We start from the raw sequence: 21577 nt of genomic DNA, 5'->3' as shown, positions 1-21577 counted from the left end.
TATATTCATTTAGTAGACACCCATTAAGTTTTATGTTGGTTATTTAACCACATACACAAAGTTAGAAGTTAATTAAAAATGTCTATGCTTTGCCCTAACTGGTTTGGCTTGGTGGATAGAGCACTGGCCTGCGGACTGAAGGGTCCCAGGTTCAATTCTGGTCAAGGGTATGTACCTTGATTGCGGCCATATCCCCAATAGGATGTGTGCAGGAGGCAGCTGATCAATGTTTCTCTCCCGTTGATGTTTCTAACTCTCTATCCCTCTCCCTTCCTCTCTGTAAAAAACCAGTAAAATATATATTTTAAAAAATGTCTATGCTTCTCTTATGCCTGGTGTGGGTCTCAGTATGCTTTACCTAATCACACTCCCAAGCCCATATCATTCTTATTAACTACTAGAGGCTCGGTGCACAAAATTTGTGCACTGGTGGTGTTTGTGTCCCTTAGCCCAGCCTGCACCCACTCCAATCTGGGACCCCTCGGGGGATGTCTGAGTCACAATCCAGGACTACTGGCTCCCAACCACCCACCTGCCTGCCAGCCTGATCACTCCCTAACTGCTCCCCTGCTGGCCTGATTGTCCCCCAACTGCCCTCCCCTGCCGACCCGATTGCCCCTAACTGCCCTCCCCTGCCAGCCCAATTGCCCCCAACTGCCCTCCTCTGCTGACCTGATCTCACCCCTAACTTCCCTCCCCTGCTGGCCTGGTCACCCTGGTGGAAGCCATGCAGAGCAGCAGTGGGGACCCGCCCCCCAGCGGGGCTGAGGGAACTCTGGCAGCAGGCGCATGGAGTGGCTGCCAGGTCTTCTGCACCCCCCATCCCCCACGGGGCTGCGGGAACTGTGGTGGCAGGCACATGGAGCAGCCAGCCCCGCCCCCACTGTGTGCATCGCCATCTTGTGATGGCATGATGGTGTGAGGGTTAATTTGCATATTACCTCTTTATTATATAGGGTTACACAGAATTTTATCTATCATTTTGAAAGTAGCAATTTTTGCAACCTTTTTATAGTCTAAAAAGTATTTTTAAATTGCTCTTATTCTTGAATGATAGTCTTTTCAGTTATAGTATTCTTTATTTCTGACATGCTTTTATATGTTTTCTGTCTTCTTTTTTTTTATGTTTCCTATTCTTTGTTGAAGTTCCCTTTGAGATAATCTATTCTTCCCCTAAGTTCATTGAGCAGTTTTAATAACTAGTGTTTTGAACTCTATCTGGTAGACTGCTTGCCTCCATTTAGTTTAGTTCCTTTTCTAGAGTTTTGTCCTATACTTTCCTTTGGGATGTGTCTTTGTCTCCTCATTTTGGCTGCCTACCTGTGTTTGCTTCTACATATTAGCTAGATCTGCCAAGTCTTTCAGTCTTGGCAGAGTAGCCTTATATAGTAGGTGTTTTGTGGGGCTCAGTGGCATAGTCTTACTGTTCACCTAAACCAGGTGCTCCAGCGATGTCCCTTGTGTAGGTTGTATATGTCCTCCTGCTGCAGTTGAGTCTTGATTGCTCTTGGCATGTCAGTGAGTGGGACTGGTCCTCAGGCTGACTAGCTGTGAGAATGGGCTGTGACTATAGTGGACACACTGTTGCACAGGGGCTGTCCCCATGGAGAGGGATGCACTTTAGTTGGGCTCTGGTGCCTGCTGAATTTACTCTTTGGATGTGTCATTTGTCGCTCTAATTGGGGGCTGATCTAATGTGGTCTAAGATTGGCCACCAGGTGTGTTGGTCCTGGGACCTCTTAAGAGGGGCTCTGGTGCAGACCAAGGTCAGCCACTTCCTGTGTCTAGCCTGAGGCCACTTGGTAGGAGCTACAAGGTGATTGATTTAAAGTTGGCAGCTGCCTGTGCTGGGCTTGGAGGCTCCTGGGAGTGGTTATGATGTGAGCCAAGGCCAGCTGCCACTTTGGCTGGTCTTGGGCCACTTAGCAAGTGGTACAGGGCATGCCAAGGCCAGCTGCTGCTTGTTTGGGGTTTTGGGACCTTTGAGAGATTTTAGGAAAGTCTGCAGCACAGTCCCAGGCCAGCCACTTGTGTGGATTAGCCTCTGAAAGAGGTTCAGGCTGGGTGCATGAATTGGGTAGGGTGACGTCTCAGGATCACCAAGGTGGGCGAGAGAAGTGTTAGCCAAGTTAATGGAGACTCAGATTTGTTGCCTGCATGTACCTGCAGGCTGTGAGGGGGAAGGGATCCATCAAAGAGCAATGATGTCTGCCAGTACTTCAGACTGCCCTGTCAGCTGTCGGGGGAGAAGGCTCAACATAGCAACAATGGCTCCTGCAGGCATCACAGTCCCAGAGAGAACTGCACATCTAACCCTTGCGCTGATGCTGGACAGTTCATTTCTGCATGTCCCTGGCACTTATTAGGGAGCTGCCGTACCTGCTCTGGAACTTAGGTTTCTGTGTCGATGAGTCCATTCACTGGCCCTTTTAAAGAAATGCCTGGTTCTACAGCAGCCCTGTCATATCAAACATAATATCTACTGATTTTCACAACCAGAAGCTGTGAAGACTCTTCTTTCTAGCCAGGTAGTCCAGACTGGGGCCCTTGTGGGCTGTAACTCCTCGCCTTTGAGGGGACCTCCACAGCCAAGATATCTCTCCTAGTTCTTAACCACCACATGTGGGTTTGGGAACAACTTGTTTTGTGTCTCTGTACCTCCTACCAGTCTTGATGGGCTTCTTCTTTATATTCTTAGTTATAGGAGTTCTGTTCAGCTCATCTGTAGATGGTTGAGATGGTGGCATGCAACATAAATCTTTCAGTTATTTGTTCCTTGTGTTTAGTTCTTCCCATAATGAAGTCATAGTACTCTGGGGTACAATTAGTCATAGTTAAGAACTTATGTAGGGCATCCAGGGTCTCAATATGAATCAAAAGTAAGAACATTATTAAATACATAAATAAAACATTTTTTTTTTTAGGGTTGAGAAAGAAATTAAGATAGTGTTGTTGTGGATGGAACAGAGTCCATTTGAAAATGCCAGAGCTCTGGGAAAAAAACAACAAGGAGATGTTAGTAGATGACATAAAAACTGTGAATCATCATTGCTGTTGTGATTTTCCTTTCCAATGGAATGAAATCCAGTTTTACATGGAAAAGACACATGGTCACCTCTCATATTTACACAAAGAGCTTTTAAGACCTACTTCCTTGGAAGACATGTGACTAACCCAAAGATCAAACTTTGAGTTAGTCATTTTCTGGCCTTAAGTCAGGCAGGGTGGATTTCACAGTCTCGAGATGAAGATTCCCTGGATGGAATTTAGATAGAATAACTGCAAAGGGTTATCCAGGTTGCCTCAGGGGCATAGAAAATTACTTTCAAAAGTTCACCTCCTCTATTTTTATTGACATTGTGTCTACCTTTCTTTGGTTTAGGATTATTCCAATGAGAGGCTAAAAAATGTATTAAGGGAACTGAGTAAACTTAATCAGGACATTTTGATGGTTACCATATAGGGGAACAGTTGCGGGGGATGGTTGGAAAAAGGGGAAGGGATTAAGATGTAGAAATTGCCACTTATAAATACAGTCACAGAGATGTAAAGTACAGCATAGGGAATATAATCGATAATATTGTAATAACTATGTATGGTGTCAGATGGATACTAGACTTATTGGGATGATCACATCATAAGTTATATAAATGTTTAATCACTATGTTGTACGCCTGAAACATAGTGATTATAATATTGCATGTTACCTGTTAAAAAAGAAAAGAGAATGTATTAATGGAGCCAAATAAATTTAATCAGAACTGATAAATAGAGAAGCCATTTTTACCGAGTAACCTAAAAATGTCCTAAGAATCTGTTTAAGAGATATAGGAGCTAAGCTAATAGTTATGTCCACCCAGCTAAAAGGCCTTTTATTTTTAAGAAATACTTTTATATGGAAACTTAAACTAGGAAAATAAAGAATTAAAACAAAATAAAAGGTTTAAGAGAAACTGGACATACAGTTCACATGCAAATGTTCCTTCCCTCTTATACTCAGAAAGTAAATTTGGTCACAGTTCTTTTTATCCCCAACTAAATGAATTGAATGTGAAAAGCTTGTGATGGGAGAAGTCATTGTTTGCCCTGAAGTGAGTGTTGGCTTTCACCATGAGGGACTTCTAGAAGTTAAGCTTTTGTATGGTTTAAACATAATAGCTATAAAAACTGGGAAAGCAAGCTACTTCCAAAAGGCAATGGGATCATAGGCAGGGGAGAATTTGGTGTATCTCAAAATAGAATTATATAAGAATACCCTTATAATAAAATAAAATGCAAAACATATTTGAAAGGGAAATAAAATAGGAGTTGGTGAATTTTTTAACAACTCATGATTGGAATCTAAAATGCCAAAATAAACATTCTACAAGGCTATTAATATAACAATGCCAGTCATTCTTAACCCAAAGAATGTTTAGTTTTAAATACTTGTAAAAGAATGTCAACTGCTTACTGAATGATTATGAGAAGGAAGAGGTTGCTTTTCAGCACACCTTATCACATCTGAACCTTGGTCATAGCCATAGCTTAAAAACAAATAAAAGAAAAAACAAAAATCAAGAACTGCCTCCATAATTACTGCCACCATTTTTATGGTACATTCCAATTTAGCTAACTTTCTTCTTTCCCTTAATATACGTGCCTCCAACCTGATTAAAGTGTGAAAGCCAGTTAAATTAGCATTCAGGTAAAAGATTGAAGCCAGAAAATGATTGCTAAGTTGAAAAAAATATCCTGGGAATATCAAGGGCTTCTTAGGAATATCATTTAATGACAATAAGAAATAGTAAAGTGAAAAGCTCAGAAAGCTACAAAGGACTGAAGTTGTTTAGGCTCTAACTTTATTGAATTGACTTTGTTGTGCAGGTTAAAAGTTAAAAACTATATCAAGAAAAAACCCAAATTATCTCAATGCATTGGAATTTTAGTATATCCATGTGATTTTCAGGGATTAGGCCAGCAATTTCCTTGTTATAATCTGTTTATCCTAATAAGGGGAATTTGAAGAGGCAGAGATGGGGGAGAAGCACAGACTGTCTCAAATTTATTAAGAAGGTGGAATAGCAAGCAATTCTCTTCCTACAAAAGCACAACCTAAAATATTTGTTCTGAATGTTTGCCATGTCACAGTTGGGACCCTGTTGTAATCCAATTTAACGGGTGTTTCTCAACATCCTGGGGGAAGTTCAGACATCATCATTTTTCAATCATTACCCAAGCAATATCCTGTAATTTTGGTATCTGAAAATATGATATGATATGGAGTAGAAGAGAGTAAGGTGAAATTTGAGATAAGGTCAACATCTTTTCCTTAGTATAGGATAACCATGTGACTTATTTTCAAACCTGGACAAATTTGAAAGAGGACCCGATTAATAATTAGAGCAGGACAACAGAAGTAAGTAGGAAGTGTCCTGGGCAAATGTGATGTATAGTCAGTTTAGGCCACAGAGAATCCTATTTCCAAGTTTAATATATTATTTCTTTAGCTTTTATATATCTTAGCTAAATATAACTAAAATTTATCTAATCTTTGTAAAGTGTAAGCTTTTATTCTTCAACATTGTATATTTTTGTGAGAATATTTGGTGCTGAATAGGCTCTGTACCTTTGATCTTATCAGGAATAAAAAACTCACGATTTGAAAAAGATTTAAATTGTGAAATAAGTGACCCTAAAGAATTCCAAGAGATCATACACATACAGATTTGTACTATATAAAGTTCATTTAATTAGTCATGGGAGAAAGTGGCTTATAAGGAACTAAGTACTTTATAAAGGATAAACAGTTCAATCTATTCATAAATAACAGAGTAAACTTCAAATCAATAACCGTTAGAGAAAATAGAAATACATTATGGTGAAATTCATTCATATCTGTGCGTGCCATTTTAAATACTTTTTAATTCAACCAACTTAAGCTTTAAATTCTTCAATCTCAAGTGTAAGTTCTTTATTCAAACACCGAAGGAAGACATCCAGCATTGAAAGATAATTTGTAGTCACCAAACTGGAACCAAAGTCCATATTCAGACAAATACAAACAATGGTTCTCTGGGCCACTCCCCCCCCACCACCTCCCGCCCCCCAATATTGAAATTGTTCTGCAATGCCACAGTTGTATTTCTAAATCTAGTTACTAATACTCCTGCATCCTCTCTATACTATTCTGAATAACTAGAAGAGCATGAACACAGAGCCCGTTACCAGTAAGTCTCCCCTTTGGGAAGGGGTGGGATGGACTGGCTCTCTGCCCTTCTCATCTGAACAGTCTCCCATCAAGATTCCCCTCCTTCTCCCCTTCTTCTCCCTGTAGGATGGCCCCTCCATCGCTTCACCATTCTGACCTCCTCCTAATTCTTTTTATTGATTTCTTTTTATAGAATTCCTTTTCCTAGATAGTGTCCTATTTCTTTTCCCTCTCTACTTTGGGCCTAATCTATCAACCATTTATCACATGCAGTGTTCCTGATAGGGAGCAGGAAGCTTTGTCCCTTCATTCACACAGCTTTGTTGGGAGCTCACCATGTTCCACATGCAGAGATCAGCAGTGAACGAAAGATAAAAATTCCCTTCCTCTTGACTCCTAGAGGATAAAAGAAGGCCATTCTTTCAGGTTCATCAAAAGGGTGAAATGTAGACAACAAGTCTTTCTAATACTAAGATTAGCCATACGTAAGTCATTCTCTGGCATTCACTTCGTACATATTGCAAATAGTGTAAGTGCATAGCAAAGTATGGGAATAATAATAGTAAAATAGGTTTATTTTGCATGTGTATTGTATGCATTTGTGTATGTGTGTGTTTATGTGTAATCATGCAATACATACTCAGTACTTTGCTTTTTGGCATTTAATAAGTCATGTTTTTTCTTTGGGTTTGTCATCAAACCAAATATATCTCTGTATCAGCACACATAAATTTATCTCATCCTTTTAATGACTGCTTAGGGACCTTGTCTTTGTTGATAGGACTTTTAACACTGCTTCTAAAGGTTCAGTGTTTCAAACAAGGCCACATCATTCTTTTGCACTGATGTGAGTATTTCTGTGGGTGAGATTCCCAATTGCTAAGTTGGAAGAGATGGTTACATTTTATACAGAAAAGCACCATCTATTGTAGGATGTACTTCAGCATCCCTAGAAAACTCAACTCAGGAAAAATATGGGTATGAGAGAAAATTCTTATTATTTGAAGAAATGACCATATTGCCCCTTTATCAGAAGCAGAAATCTCTGTTGTCACCTTAACAATGGAGAAAAATGTATAAAACACAGGAACGGATTGTGTGTATCTAAGATGGGATGAGAAAGGATAAGGGAAAAAATTTTTTTAAACCATATACAAAGAAAACAGTATTTACGCTATGGTCCTTCAGTGAAAATCATAAGGCTTCATTCATTCAAGAGAAAAGACAGGTCTTGTTTATTTTTATTTATTTATTTTTTATTTTTTAAAAATTTTATTGTTTAAGGTATTACAAATAGTAATCTCTCTCTCTCTCTCTCTCTCTCTCTCTCTCTCTCTCTCTCTCTCTCTCTCTCTCTCTCTCTTTTCCCCACTGACCTCCCCCTGGCCTCTCCTATCCCCTGGCAATTTAATTGAAGAGCTGCTTCTACAGACTTCAGGGTGATAGGAAAAAGTGTATCCAAGTAATCAGCTTTTTAAACAGGCAAAAATGAAAAATAAATTTAAATTGCCTGTGAACCTCAATCCTTGATTAATCTTTAAATCAATAGAACTGTTCCAAGTTGAGGACAGTTGTGGGGGAAAAAAACACCAAACCCAAGTAGTTATTAGGAAATCAAAATTAATTTTGTTAAGTTAATTGAGTAACTTCCTGCCCTGTATCCCACAACCTGTTTGGTAGGCATGGCTCTTTTAGTCCTAATTTACCACCTGACCTGATTTATTTTTGTCCTTCTCCATTTAAGAGGTCTAGGAGCCACTTCATGAATAGTAAATAAAAATCTAAAAATTATTTATTCCATAATAGTCTGTACGATTTAACATTGCACAAAATACCACAAGTCTTCGAATCACAAGATTCTTAGTTGTGAGCTAACTATCTTTTATCTGGTTCCCCCAGTTTAGCTTTATAGTTTCTGGTTCAGCAATTAACACCACATAATTTTTAATGTACTGTAACTTCTGTATTTGTGAGTGTGTGGTGGGGAAGGTAGACAAAGAGAGGGAGGGAGGCAAGGAGGAATGGAGAGATGACAAAAGTTTTGAAGAAGCAGTTTTTAAGAAATAAGGAAAATATTGTCCATCAAATGTAGATTATATTGCTAGGGTATCCACTGATGTGTACTACTATATTTGTTGGGTGACTAGAGGAGATCAAGGAGCAGATCATTTTCCTTCAATAGGAAAGATCAAGTGAGGATATCAAAATCCAAGATTGATCCCAAACTAAACTGTTCCACCGGAAACCGAGGGCTTTAAGCTTAGTAAATCCTAACTCTAGAAATCATCTCTTTCTATTTATAGATGCCCCTCAGAGACTTAGCCTTTCCCCCAGATAATCAGCAATGCCCTAAGCAGCAGAAGGCAGTAGCCCAGACCTGACTAATGGTCACATGGTCCAGACCTCTGGCAAGCTAAAGATAACATCTTGACCTAAGTTATGTTTCAATTCCTAAGCCCTAAAGTAGAGTGAGTTCAATACCTGAAGAAATGGTTCATCACCCTTACCTCACTTCCAACCAAGCTCCCAACAGGACCCCAAACCCCCAGATCCACAGGTGTCTTGCAGTTTTTCCCTATATAATCTGTAATCTACATGCCATTCATCCGGGAGTTTGAGTTTTTGCTTCCAGTTCTCCTAAGTACCACCATTCATAATAAAATAGACAACATTTCTCCACTGCAATTCTCATTGTCTAGTGTTTGGTTTTACTAGTGCTGGGTGGACGAATTCTTCCTGTTCTGTAACACACCCAGTGTATTGTGTCCCAGACATTACTTATCTTATATCTCAGCCAGGCCTGCTTGCTCAGAGCTAGGTCTTCCTTCACGTTTAAAACACCCCCATCTCCCTACCACTCCTCACACTCACTAGATGTCATCTCTCGGGAATAACCTCGAATTGATTTTCTCGATTTTCCGAATAGGGTGTACAATGAGGTGTAAAAGGCCTGTCTACCTTTTCTAAGAAAAACTTATTCTTTAACAACCCACCCTCACTGCCCCCCAAGACACTACTGTACAGCAGTGCCTTAATTCAGGGGAAAGATGGTGATGATTGCCTGTTCTTGGGAGAGGTGGCATTACTCTCTCCAAGACATACTGTTTTGGTACTTAACATGGACATTCCTAATTCTCCTATTTCCTCTTGTTTAACTTCCAATGCCTTTAGGAAAACAAATGGCCATTTTTATCATATTGATGTTATTCAGGGCTGTTTTGAGTAACTTGTGATCTTATTTTTGGCTGCCCTGCATGTATAATATATCAAACAAATTAAATCCACCCATATTCCACATTAAATATAATTTATGCTGCAATTACAAATTAAAGTTGCAGTTGACTAGTTGATGTAATGTTGTTTTTTTTTGTAGACATTTAATTATTCATTTCCATCTTGCAGCTCTCATTTTGTAGTTTGGAGCCAATACTTTTTTTTTTTTTTTTTTAGGTTTCAATCATTTTTGTAGACTTTAAAAAATCTCAGAGCCCATTGGCACTGGGCTCTAATAACTAATGAATGAAATGTCCTTGATATACTAATTTAATAGAGAAGCATATATTAAAATTCTTTAAAAAGAGAGCCATTTAGAATATTTGCCTTCTTAATAAATGTGTGTGTTTTTACAGCAAACTATCTTTCTGAATTTTCTATTTTTCCTAAGTCCCCAATTTTTGAAAAATTAAAGTGCTTTTCTTTCTTATAGATGCTTCTCATTATTTTCACATTTTGATATTTAAGATCTAAAACGACAGTCCTTCAATTTTAAGGCAGTTTCTAGAATTTGCTCTTTATTACCCATTCTCTGATACATTGATGTCCAGATCACCCACTGGCTTGTCCTTTCAAAAATTAGGGCTCTACCTTTGTTTTTTACGAAGATACTTCATGATGCCTCCAACCCCTAAACTGCAGTAGTTTCTAGAGACTGTGTGTGCAAGCTTCCCCTTCGCATTTCTTCATCTACATCTTAGTGCATCAGGCTGCTCTGCTTCAGAAATGATGCCTGAATGAACTGTGGGACACTGAGAAGAAATGCAAAATCAGGATGCACACTAGTCCTTAAACATGGGCTTCCTCAGGTCACACAGAGCTCAGAATTTCTCATCTCCTTCAAGATGGGAGAGTATCTTAGGAAAGTCTGCATACTGTTCTTAGGTTAGTTGAGAAACTTCTTCCCTGTGGATTCTTGGAAAACCTCTGTCTCTCAACTGATAGAGATAAATATGCAATACTTTTCCTTCTCTTCTCTGTCTCATGCTCTACTCCTTGTCATGCAGGAGAAATGCTCATCCTTATTGTCTTAATATAAGCCCCACGTCAGGCTAATTGTTCTGCAAGGAGGGAACATCTGTCAAAGAGGTTGAAGTGGCTTGTGTTAGGAAACACACATTTATATTATTAAGCCCCACATTTGTTTTCTGGTACAATGTCTGAGAATGGGTCAAGATAATATGAAGATATGTGGGATATAAAACTGAAGTTTATGAACACAAACAGCAGAGTGGTGTTTGCCAGAGGGAAGGTGGTGGGAGGAAAAGGGGGTCCTAATATGAGGTGACAGGAGAAGATTTGACTTTGGGTGGTGGGCACACAGTGCAATATACAGATCTTGTAACATAGAAATCCACACACATGAAACCTATATATTCATGTTGACTACTGTCACACCAAGCAATTTAAGAATAATTTAAAAAATGATATGAAAGAGGATATTAACTCAAACATTTTTTTCCTGTTTCTGTCTTAGAGTTCTGAAGGCAAACATGAATTGTACTTTTATTCCTATCTGCATTGCTTTTCTCAAAAAAATTTGACACTTTTGATGGGCCCTAGTTTGGGGATGTTTCTAGAGTCAGATTTTTCTTGTTTGGAAATCATTGAGTACAGAGTTCTGCTCATGTTGTCCACACTGAGGATGCCATGCAACTCACAGCGACAAGAATGTTTTGGAAGGCTGGCAAAAAGCAAAAACAGTGTGTCCTCTCCACACATTTAGAAAAATAAAGGTACGGAGGACGTGGTGTACTTCTTATTAAAGGCTTTGAAAAACACCACCCTTCAGTAAACACTCCTTGGGAGCTGAGGAAACACTCGGGTCAATGGCTTACCTCAGCTCCCTCAATTCTGGTTTGAGTGAAGCGGACAATAGCGCAGACCCAATGCCAGCCTTGGAGGAGGAGAGCCAAGGACACACAGCACACTCTTGATACAAGCCCAACATCCTGCCGCAGGAACTGTGTGCTGTCTCGCCATCCCAGGAGGTATTTGCGATTTGCTGAACCCCGACCGTTTAGGTCATCGGGTCTGAATGAGACACTTCACAACTTCCTCCTCTTTGGCCTTCAGAGCTGCTCCTGGGTGTCCCTTTGTAGCTCCACATAGACCATTCCAAGTCCAGCTGCCCTCCCTCTGTGACAGTAACCAAAGAGAACCAAATATTCAGCTGATCCTGGGAGTGGGTATTGACATTCTCTTTTGCTTCCTAAATGTTTCATCTGAATTAACCACTAAGAGGAAAATACCTAGTAAGAAGGTTCCCATACAATTGTTTGGTTGGCTTGATTTACTTCCAAAAAGGCTTTATGCAAGGGCGTTGTCAAAATGGCTTAGGAGTGATATATAAAAACTAATTAAATAGGGCCCTCCACTCTCAAACTTGGGCTGCAAAAAGTGCATTGACTTTGGTTGTATTTTCTTTGCTCTAGCTTAGTTCTATTGTGTAGGCTAGTAGATGGAAGTGGCTGCCACGCTCTGAAGGATAGCTCGCACAAGCAGGCAAGGTGAAGACATTATCTGTAGTTATATGAAGCATCGTTAGAAGATTCAGCCATGCTGGGGACTGCTGAAAAGCAATAACGGCATAGACTGACTTTGAAAGTTAGAACCCATGATGGAGATGGTAATTTGCAGGGAAGTTACCAGAGCTTCTCAAAGGATAACAGCAAGCAAACGACAAGAACAAAAACCTTAAAAAAAAAAAGAATAAAGAATAAAAATGGGCCAAACCAGGCTGAAATATATAGTACTTTGGAATTCCAGGCTATAATTGCATGACAAAATGTGTAGGGTATATTTGTATTTTGCCCATTCATATATATACAGCTAATTTTGAAGATGGAAGTTCAGCTAGAAAACAAAATCATTTGCCTATAAACTGACATATATTCAGTGTTTGGAAATAGATTGAAAATAATTGTGGAGAATTCTACACATGAAAGTTTGAATTTATTCTCTGCATGTTTCCCAAAGGTGGCTCCTTGAAGCTCAGAAATTTCCTTCAGAAAAATGCACTGGGGTTAAAATTCTGCAACCATGAATGGAAAACACATTTATTAATGTCTACCTGAGCCCAACAGTATGCTTTTTATTTTATTTACTAGAGGCCCGTTGCACAAAGAGATTTGTGCAATAGGCCTTTCTTCCCTTGGCTTCCAGCACCGGTTTTCCTCCGGCACCCAGGACCCAGGCCTTGCTCTGGCCAGAGTCTGCCTTCTTTGTCTTTGCTGCAGACTCCGGCTGGATTCTGCCATCTTCATCTTCGCTGCAGACTCCGGAGTCTGCAGTCTTGTCTTCGCTGCGGCTGGAGTGCCGCTCCTGTAGATCCCTTCGCATCCCCCCCCCCCCGCCCTCACTCTCATAGCAGGCATCCTGCCCCATCTGGCCACTCCGTGCTGGGCAGCCGCCATCTTTGGCCTTCTAATTTGCATACTCACTCTGATTGGCTGTGGGTGTAGCAGAGGTACGGTCAATTTACATGTTTGTCTATTATTAGGTAAGATTTATTTTTTAAAATCTTTATTGTTGAAAGTATTACTTATGTCCCCTATCCCCCACCATTGACCCCTTCTAGCCCTCCCCTCCCAGAAGTATTCTTTTCAACAGGTCAGATCTTCTGCCTTTATTTTCTGCCAGTTTCCTACGTTTTTCTTAGTTCTGACTAGTGGTTATATCTTTTATTAACTCACAGAGTATTTTCTATATTTTTGTGTTTTAATATTATTTATTTATTTATTTATTTTATTGATTTCAGAAAGAAAGGGAGAGGTAGAGAGAGATAGAAACATCAATGATGAGACAGAATCATTGATTGGCTGCCTCCTGCATGTCCCTCTCTGGGGATCAAGCCCGCAACCCAGGCGTGTGTCCTGACCAGGAATCAAACCTTGACTTCCTGGTTCATAGGTCACTGCTCACCTACTGAGCCATACCCGCTGACTTTATTATAATTTTTATTGATATACAATATTAAGAACAAACTATAGCAAGAAGTATAGTTGATACTCTTACACCAAGTTTGATTCTCTCATTTATTTTACCTGCCTGACTCTTCTTGATGCTTTTTAGCCAATATGTTGAAGTAAAGCTAGCAGAATATATAGACTGGTGAACATATCGTTAGTGTACAGGCAAATAATTTTCATCAACTGAATATATCTGAATAACCACCCTTTGTGTAAAAAGCAGAATATTATCTGCATCTATAAAAGCTCCTCTTTGTATCACCTTCTAGTCACTCCTTACCCCAAGGATAATTGCTATCCTGATTTCTAACAACATACTTTATATTTTATGAAAATGAAGGCATGTGATATATACCTTTTTATAGTTTCATTTCTCTAACATTTATGTTTGTGAAATTCATCATATGCTTGTATATAGTTGTGGAATATTCATTCTCATTACTGTGTGGGATCCCATTCTATGACTATACTATCATTTGTTTATCCATTCTACTGGTTTTGGGCATTTGAGCACTTTCCATCCTGAGACTATTACAAATGGTGATGCTCTGAACATTTATTTTGGTGAAGATATTATGCATTTATATTGAGAAAATACATACCTAGTAGTGAAATTATTAGGCTACAAAGTACACTTCTGTCCAGTTTTGGTGGTTGCTACCAAAGGGTCCTCCAAAGTGATTATACTAATTAAATTCCTACATCATTGTTTGAGAGCACCAGTAGTTCTGTAACCTTGCCTACAGTTGATATGACCTGTCTTTTTAAGTTTACCTAATCCAGGGGATGTCTAATACTCTCACCATGATTTTACTTTTCATTTCCCTGATTATTGATAAAACATTCATATGTTTCTTGGGTGTTCGGATATCTATTTTGAATTGTGTCTTTTCATTTAAAAAAATTGGACTTATTGCCTTTTTTCTGGTTTGTAAGAGTTCTTTATATATTCTGAATATATGCTTTTGTGGACTGGATAGACATGGATATGGATGCAGAATATATATATATATATATATATATATATATATATATATAAAACTTTACACTCTTAATAGCCTTTTGATTATCAGAAGTTTCTAATTTTAAATATAATCCAATTTATCATTTGTTTCCTTTAAGACTAGTCTTTTATGAGTCCTGTTTATGGGCCCCCACATCATAAAAATATTTTTCTGTGTTTTCTTCTAGAGGTTTTAATGTTTTACCTTTCATATTTAGTTGTATAACATACCTGAAATTGATCTTTTTTTGTCATGTGAGATAGGAGTCCTTTTATTATTTATTTATTTACTTACTTATTTGTTTATTTTTTGTTAATCCTCACTTGAGGATATTTTTCCATTGATTTTTATAGAGAGTGGCATGGAGGGGGAGAGACAGAGAGAAACATCCATGTGTGAGAGAGACATCAATTGGTTGCCTTCCACTGGGCTGGGGACCAAGCCTACAGCCCAGGTATGTGCCCTTGATTGGAATTAAATCTGGGACCCTTCTGTCCTTGGGCTGATGCTCTATCCACTGAGCCAAACCTGCCAGAGCCTTTTATTTATTTATTTTTATGTGCATATCCAGATAACACAGCACCATTTACTGAGAGATGATGCATTGCCCTCTGCTTGGTAGTGCCACCTGAATCAAAATTTTAGTATTTGTATGTCTGTTTGTGGACCCTGTAGTCTGTTCCCTTGATCTATTTGTCTATCATTACACTATGCCTTTATTATTGTTGCTTTATAGTAAGTCTTACTATCTGGTAAAGTAAGTCCTTCAACTTTGTTCTTCTTTTCCAAGAATATTCTGGCCATTCTTGGTCTATTGTATTTCCATATAAACCATTGTGTCAATATCTGGATCTCCAGTGGATCTATTTACATTGTCTATTTTTTCTTGGTTTTCTGTAAAATTATTCAATGGATTACCATTACCAAGAGGAAAGTTCAAGTTCCTTATCATACCATAAAGTTTGTTAGCATTTATATGATTACTAATGAGGCAATCAAATATTAATGTTTCTTGGTTATTCAGATATTCAATTTTGTTATATGCCTATTGAAATGTTTTGACCATATTTAAAATTAGACATTTCTTATTTTCAGGAGAGTTCTTTTTTTCTCAAGAGTTTTTCCCTTACAGTAAATAAAGGTATTTGTTTTTACTGAGTTCTCTTTTCTTATTACCTACCAATCTTCATTTCTCAATGTGTAGTCTGATAATATCAAACTGCTTATAATAAAACCACATACTTTATTTGTATGTGGTTTTATTATATTAATTATTCTTCTCCCTCTACCTGGAATACCCATCCATTCCTTCTTAAATTGGCCAACTCCTACTCATTGTGCAGAATTTAGTTTAGGCCTGATTTTCTTTCCGAATTTCTTTTGTACCACTCTATGCTTATCTCTGTCTTGGAACTTACTTAAAATATCAAAGTTATCTTTTTACGTATCTACCCTATTTTTAAAAATATATTTTTATTGATTTCAGAGAGAGGAAAGGAGAGGGGGAGAGAGATAGAAACATCAGTGATGAGAATCATTGATTGGCTGCCTCCTGCATGCCCCCTACTAGGGATGGAGCCTGCAACTCTGGTATGTGCCCTGACCAGGAATTGAACCGTGACCTCCTGGTTCAACAATACCAGCCAGGCTGTGTACCTTATTTAATGTGTCTTTTTTATATCTGTATACCATTACCTTGCACAATCTCTGACTCCTATTAAGTGTTCATGTCAGTCAATATTAATTGCATCTTCACTCTAGGTACTTCTTGCTCAAGAGCAGTTGCTGAACAACTTGAAGTCTCTGTGTATTTGTTGCAGCTGTTTTCATGTTTAACACTAATTTTTGCATCCAAAATAATTGATGGGGTGATACCCAATAATAATCCATGAGACTTTGTGGTACTAAAAGCTTCTGCTTTTCTAAAGAAACGTGGGCTATAAATCCAAGTGGAGATGTCTCACTTCAAGACACGTGCTTCCTCTTTCTGGCCTTCAGGGTTTCTGGCCAGACTTACGTCTTAGATCCACATCGGCTAATCTAATAATTCCAGTTGCCCCTCTGAAGAAACTTGGGCTGTAAGTTCAAGTGGAGACTCCTCACTTGGAGAGAATTAGAGCTCTGCTGCCTCAGAATATTATACCTGTTTAAGGGATTGCCAAGCAGGAGAAATGCTTCAATCAACATCTAATTACTAATGGAAATGAATAACCTCCCACTCTTACTGCATTCAAACGATACCCAACATGTTTAAGTGCTGCTCTAAAAGCTTCTTTATGCAAATAATTTATATAATCTTTCATCAGCCCCAGTGGACGGGATTGAAATCCTAGATAGGTGAGAACAAACTGTTTCTGATGAGTTTGACATCTGTGAGATTTAATGTCATCCTTTCTCTGTAGTTACACCTCTCACCATGAGTGATATTTAGCCTGTGTGTATGCGTTGCGGGGTAGCAGGGATCAAGTAGGAATAGACTGTGCTGCCAACCAACAGCAGTTGTCTCTTGTAGTTGAACTGAATTTTCCCATAGAAGTGTTTCATTGATATGTCTGCTTCAAAATGACTCTTTCTGCTGCAGCAAGGAGAGACTTCCAGTTAAAACATTTAATTAGTTCCCAATTTAGACGGCCAGAATGATCAGACAGCCTGTGTTTTGGAACCTGAGTTTGTACATTCCTTGGGATTGGTGAGTCTTGCCCAGCGGATGTGGTCAACTGTGAATAGTTTGTATGCAATTCACATCATAGAACTGATTTTTCTCCAGGACAGCTAGGACAAAATTAGGAAAAAGTGGACGATATAGAGATAATCCTTCTCTGTCTTTTCCTTAATCTCCCCACAGAAATGTATAATAAGTGTGTCTCCAGTTTTAGATGTTACAGAAGCTAGGAAGTATATACAGAACTAAAGTGAGCAGGAATCTGGTTTAAACTGGTTATATTATTTTCACTCACTTTCAGGTTAATCATGACCTGGGTAGTGGCTTTAGACACTGCATATTAAATAAGTGTATTTTAGCTAATACAAATAAGTTGCTATCCTAGAGTTTTTTGTGTATGTGAATATATGTTGCATGTCTGTGTAAAATTCAATTATTCAATCAAGCTAAACTTTCTATTTATTTCTGTGGAATTTATCTAACCTCCTTTTTCTGTCTATACCACATGAAAGCTCTTACCTAAATTCTGTACAATAGTTATGTTAGCCTAATGAGTTTATAATTTTTTTGCTGAAAGAATGCCTTCAGCTTTTCTAAGTTCCTTCTAGTCAAGGGGCCCTAGAGAAGATGGCTGCTTTTTGATAATTTTCAACCCAGCATTCTCCCCTTCACAGAATTCCAATCTCATTGGCCATTGATCTAATCCTAGCATTTATTGTTCTAGAAATAGTAACTAGTATAGATTCCTGCATTGTCCATGACATTTCACACTACTTTGTTTTTGACGACATCCTTTACTTATCCATAATGCCCTTGTCCCTGTCTACATCTATTTGCATATAACTAAAAATTCAAATGTTATATCTTTTCAGGAAATCACCTCTGAACCCTCCAGTTGGGCTAAGGGCCTTCCCTCTGAGTTCCCTTCTGCTATCCCGATAACACAGTGCCCGGCATCCAAGGGTCTCAATGAGAGTGAATGGATAAGATTCACAATCTGTGTTGAATTTTCCTCAGTGTATCTCTGTTTACTAGACTATGAGCCTCTTGAAATCAGGAACTCTTATTTTATTTAAATTATTTATATTTGTATTCCTGGAGTCCTGCCAAAAGCCTGGATAGAATATGAAGGTTGCTTAGTAATAGTTTGATAACAGATGGGAAACATTTGAATACCTTGAAAACAACCAGAACTGGGCCCCTTCCAGAGGGCAAATCAACTTTGAAATATTTTCCCATGTCAATTCCCCAAGACGCTGCAGCCAAGAGCTCACAGATAAACACGTTGCCAGGTAACACGTACTCATGTCCTCCTGCCTCAGGTTATTCAGCTGGTAAAGGAAGAGTGTCAGTGATTTACAAAGGATTTTTGCTCATAGATACAGCCTCTTACAACTGCAGGAGACTAATAGACATGATCTACTAAAACGTGAATATAAAAAAGGTTTTCATGAAGATTAATTTACAGAAGCAACTTTTGCTTATATCAAAGATTTGTGGGAGAGAATCAAAATAGAAATAAAAGGTAAATAAAAGCTACTCATTAGTGAATCATTTGGATAGGATCATAATGGCCCAACACTCTGTTTTCACATTTAATTGTTTTTGATACAGACAACTGAAAGAAGGGAAGATTAAAAAAAAAACACCCACATATGTAGACTAGATGGCTAAATAATACATAATTGCCTTGATACCTATGTCTCATTCATTCAGAGCTTATTTTTATAAAATAAGTTTTGTGAGCATTGTAGTTGGCAATGAAGCTTAGTTTGGGTGTAAAAGATAACATTCTTGGAAAGCTCTTTGAGATATTTTAGTCTCTGTTTCAGAAATTAATATGAATAAAAATGAGAATGCTTTATCTAGGAGAACCTAATACCACTGAAAGTATATATGTTTAAATGATCAGGAAATTTGTTTCTTTGTTCTTAATCATTCTACAAAACAGTAGCATTTTGTTTTCTTTGGTTCTAAAATGTAGTATTCTACTTACTGTCAAGTACCCCAAAGAACACTGGAACCTAGTGCCCATAGAAAATAAGCATGTAAAGGGGTGTTAAAACCAAAAGCAAAAAAGTCTAAAACAAAATGAGCACAGGTACTTGTAAAGAATAAGGTCTGTGGGAAAACTAAGAAGCAAAAGAGACTGTAGGGTCACCCTTACAGTGATGTGGATGCCTAATAGAAGACCAAAGCAATGAACTCATCAGATTTTTGATATTTTGGGTTTGTCGGTTATTATAAATGGGTTACCATTATTCTGAAGAAAGTAATCTTACTTTTATTTTTTTATTGCATGAGAGCAGTTATTCATAAGATAGAAATATCTTTGCAGGAGCTTGAAAGTAGATACGTCAAATACTTGATATGCTTAGAAAGAGGAGCTGTGAGTTTCAGTCAGTACAAGTTTTGGCGAGTCTGTTAATTCACAGTTACAACACACATCCCAGGTTTCGACTTGTGCCTCCATAAATTCACTCTCACATCATACCTGTTAATATGCATGAGCTGAAAAACAAGACACCTGAATAGAAGACAAATTGGCTCCATCTTCAATCAACTTGAATTATTTTCTTAGGTTTATTGCAGATTGACTCAAACATTCTGCCTAGTGTTTAAATATATGAAATTGAAGTAGTGATAGTAATATTAGCCATCTGGTTTGAGAGATTGCTATAGTTTCTGAAATTTTCTCCAAGAAATACTACTTATATACACAATGTAAGTAGAACAAAAATAAAAGGATCAGCTTCCCTCATTTTGGTAACTTTGTAAATGGCACATTTAAAAATTTACTCCAGGCGGTTATAATTTAATGGCATAGAACACTACACGGTATCACTGCATTTACAGAGTATATTTTACGCCTCTGTGCTTTGAAACGTTAGCCCTTGGATCCTTGCCTCCATTTTCCCATTCCACTCTTGGTTCTGCAGCTTTGAAAAGAATACTTTTTGTATTATTTCACATATAGCTTCCACTACCCCACCTTCTTGGCGACACTGGCAAAATTTAATTTTTTTTTTCCTATAAGGGAAAGAGAGCATTTTCCCTGTGTAAACAGAGCCAAGAGCTCTGGCACATTCGTTGACTTCCCTGAAAGGGGTGGAAGGTTGTTTATACATCTGTGCTCCCTGTGCCTGGAAATGGTGCCATACTGATACGCTGCTTCGCATGAGTGGGTAGAAGGAGTAGTCCAGAAGGATGAGAAGATGAGGCATTTTCTACTGACTTCATATAATTGTGAGAACTACCCTTGATTTTTCAACAGTACCTCCTCAGGCTTCCACCTTCATTTTTTTCAAATTCAATCATTTTGTTCAAAATGAGCCATTCTATTGTTGTTGTCAGCCATGTCAGTTAGCCTTCAGGAGTTTCCAACGGAAAGGTGGTGGTTGTTAAATTTTTTACCTCAATATCCCTTTGTCATCTTAAAAGTCATTGAGAACCCCAAAGAGCTTTTATTTATGTGGGTTATATATATTGCTATTATATCTATTGAGATTAGACATTAAAACTAAGAAATGAAACACATGTTTATTGGTTGATTTATTTAAAATAGCAATTATAGATCTACTACATACAAATAACAAATATCTTTATGAAAAAAACTATATTTTCCAAACTAAAAAAAAAAAATTAGTAAGAAGGGTGCATTGTTTTACATTTTTGCAAATCTCTTTACATATATATATATTTAAATTATATATATATATATATATATATATATATATATATATATATGTAATCTCTTCTTCTTGACTATAAAAAAGACATTTATGCACTTTTGTTATTCATTTATAGTTTACCTTTTTTTGTTGTTGACCAGTATTTTGTTATAACTATAGTTACAAATATGAAACCTCACAATTATTTGTTATTGGTATAGTTATTAATTCAATGCATTAACATGCTTTATCAATTTCTGTGTCCATCACTTAATGTTGCCTTGGTTAGCCTCCTGGGTTCTCAATCTAATATCTGCCTGAATGCTGCTTATGTTTGGACACAGGTTTGTTCTGACCTCCCCAGCCATTCTGGGGCCAGCCCTAAAGATAGATTGGTTTCTGTGAGCCTAACTCCACTACTTCCCAACTTATTTACTTTCCTACTGGTCTGCTTATATGACTTAAAGAACCTACAAGTCATCTTTTTATTTCATCTTCATTATCATTACCATCATCATTATCATCTTTGTCAACTTTATAAGCAGTTATGAGAAGAGCCTTCATTGTATCTGAGCTCATTTTTTTTCCTGGACCTCAGAATGACCTGATAAATCTTTAAAAATCTAGTAACTCCTTAGTATTGCTTCTCAATAATCCCATTTTATACTCAGCTTTCTGCTATAATAATATATCACAGATGTTTGTTTAGAAAGAGCATCCTGACTCGAGTGTAGTAGAAGGGGAAGACTAGAGTCAGTGAGACCAGTTATGAGGATCTTAAAGGAATCTAGGTTAGAGATTATAGA

The 21577-nt window shown here is 37.9% G+C and overlaps 1 long non-coding RNA gene across 1 annotated transcript in view; it reads left to right on the top strand.

Annotated features, from left to right (window-relative positions):
* LOC114230743 (uncharacterized) overlaps window positions 1-21577 on the top strand; it is a 161787-nt gene that overhangs the window by 90112 nt on the left and 50098 nt on the right. The window lies entirely within an intron of this gene.

Source organism: Eptesicus fuscus, chromosome 10 (assembly GCF_027574615.1).
Source record: "Eptesicus fuscus isolate TK198812 chromosome 10, DD_ASM_mEF_20220401, whole genome shotgun sequence".
Lineage (NCBI taxonomy): Eukaryota > Metazoa > Chordata > Mammalia > Chiroptera > Vespertilionidae > Eptesicus > Eptesicus fuscus.
Note: the sequence above shows the minus strand (reverse complement) of the source record. Positions and strands in the feature narration are given on the sequence as shown.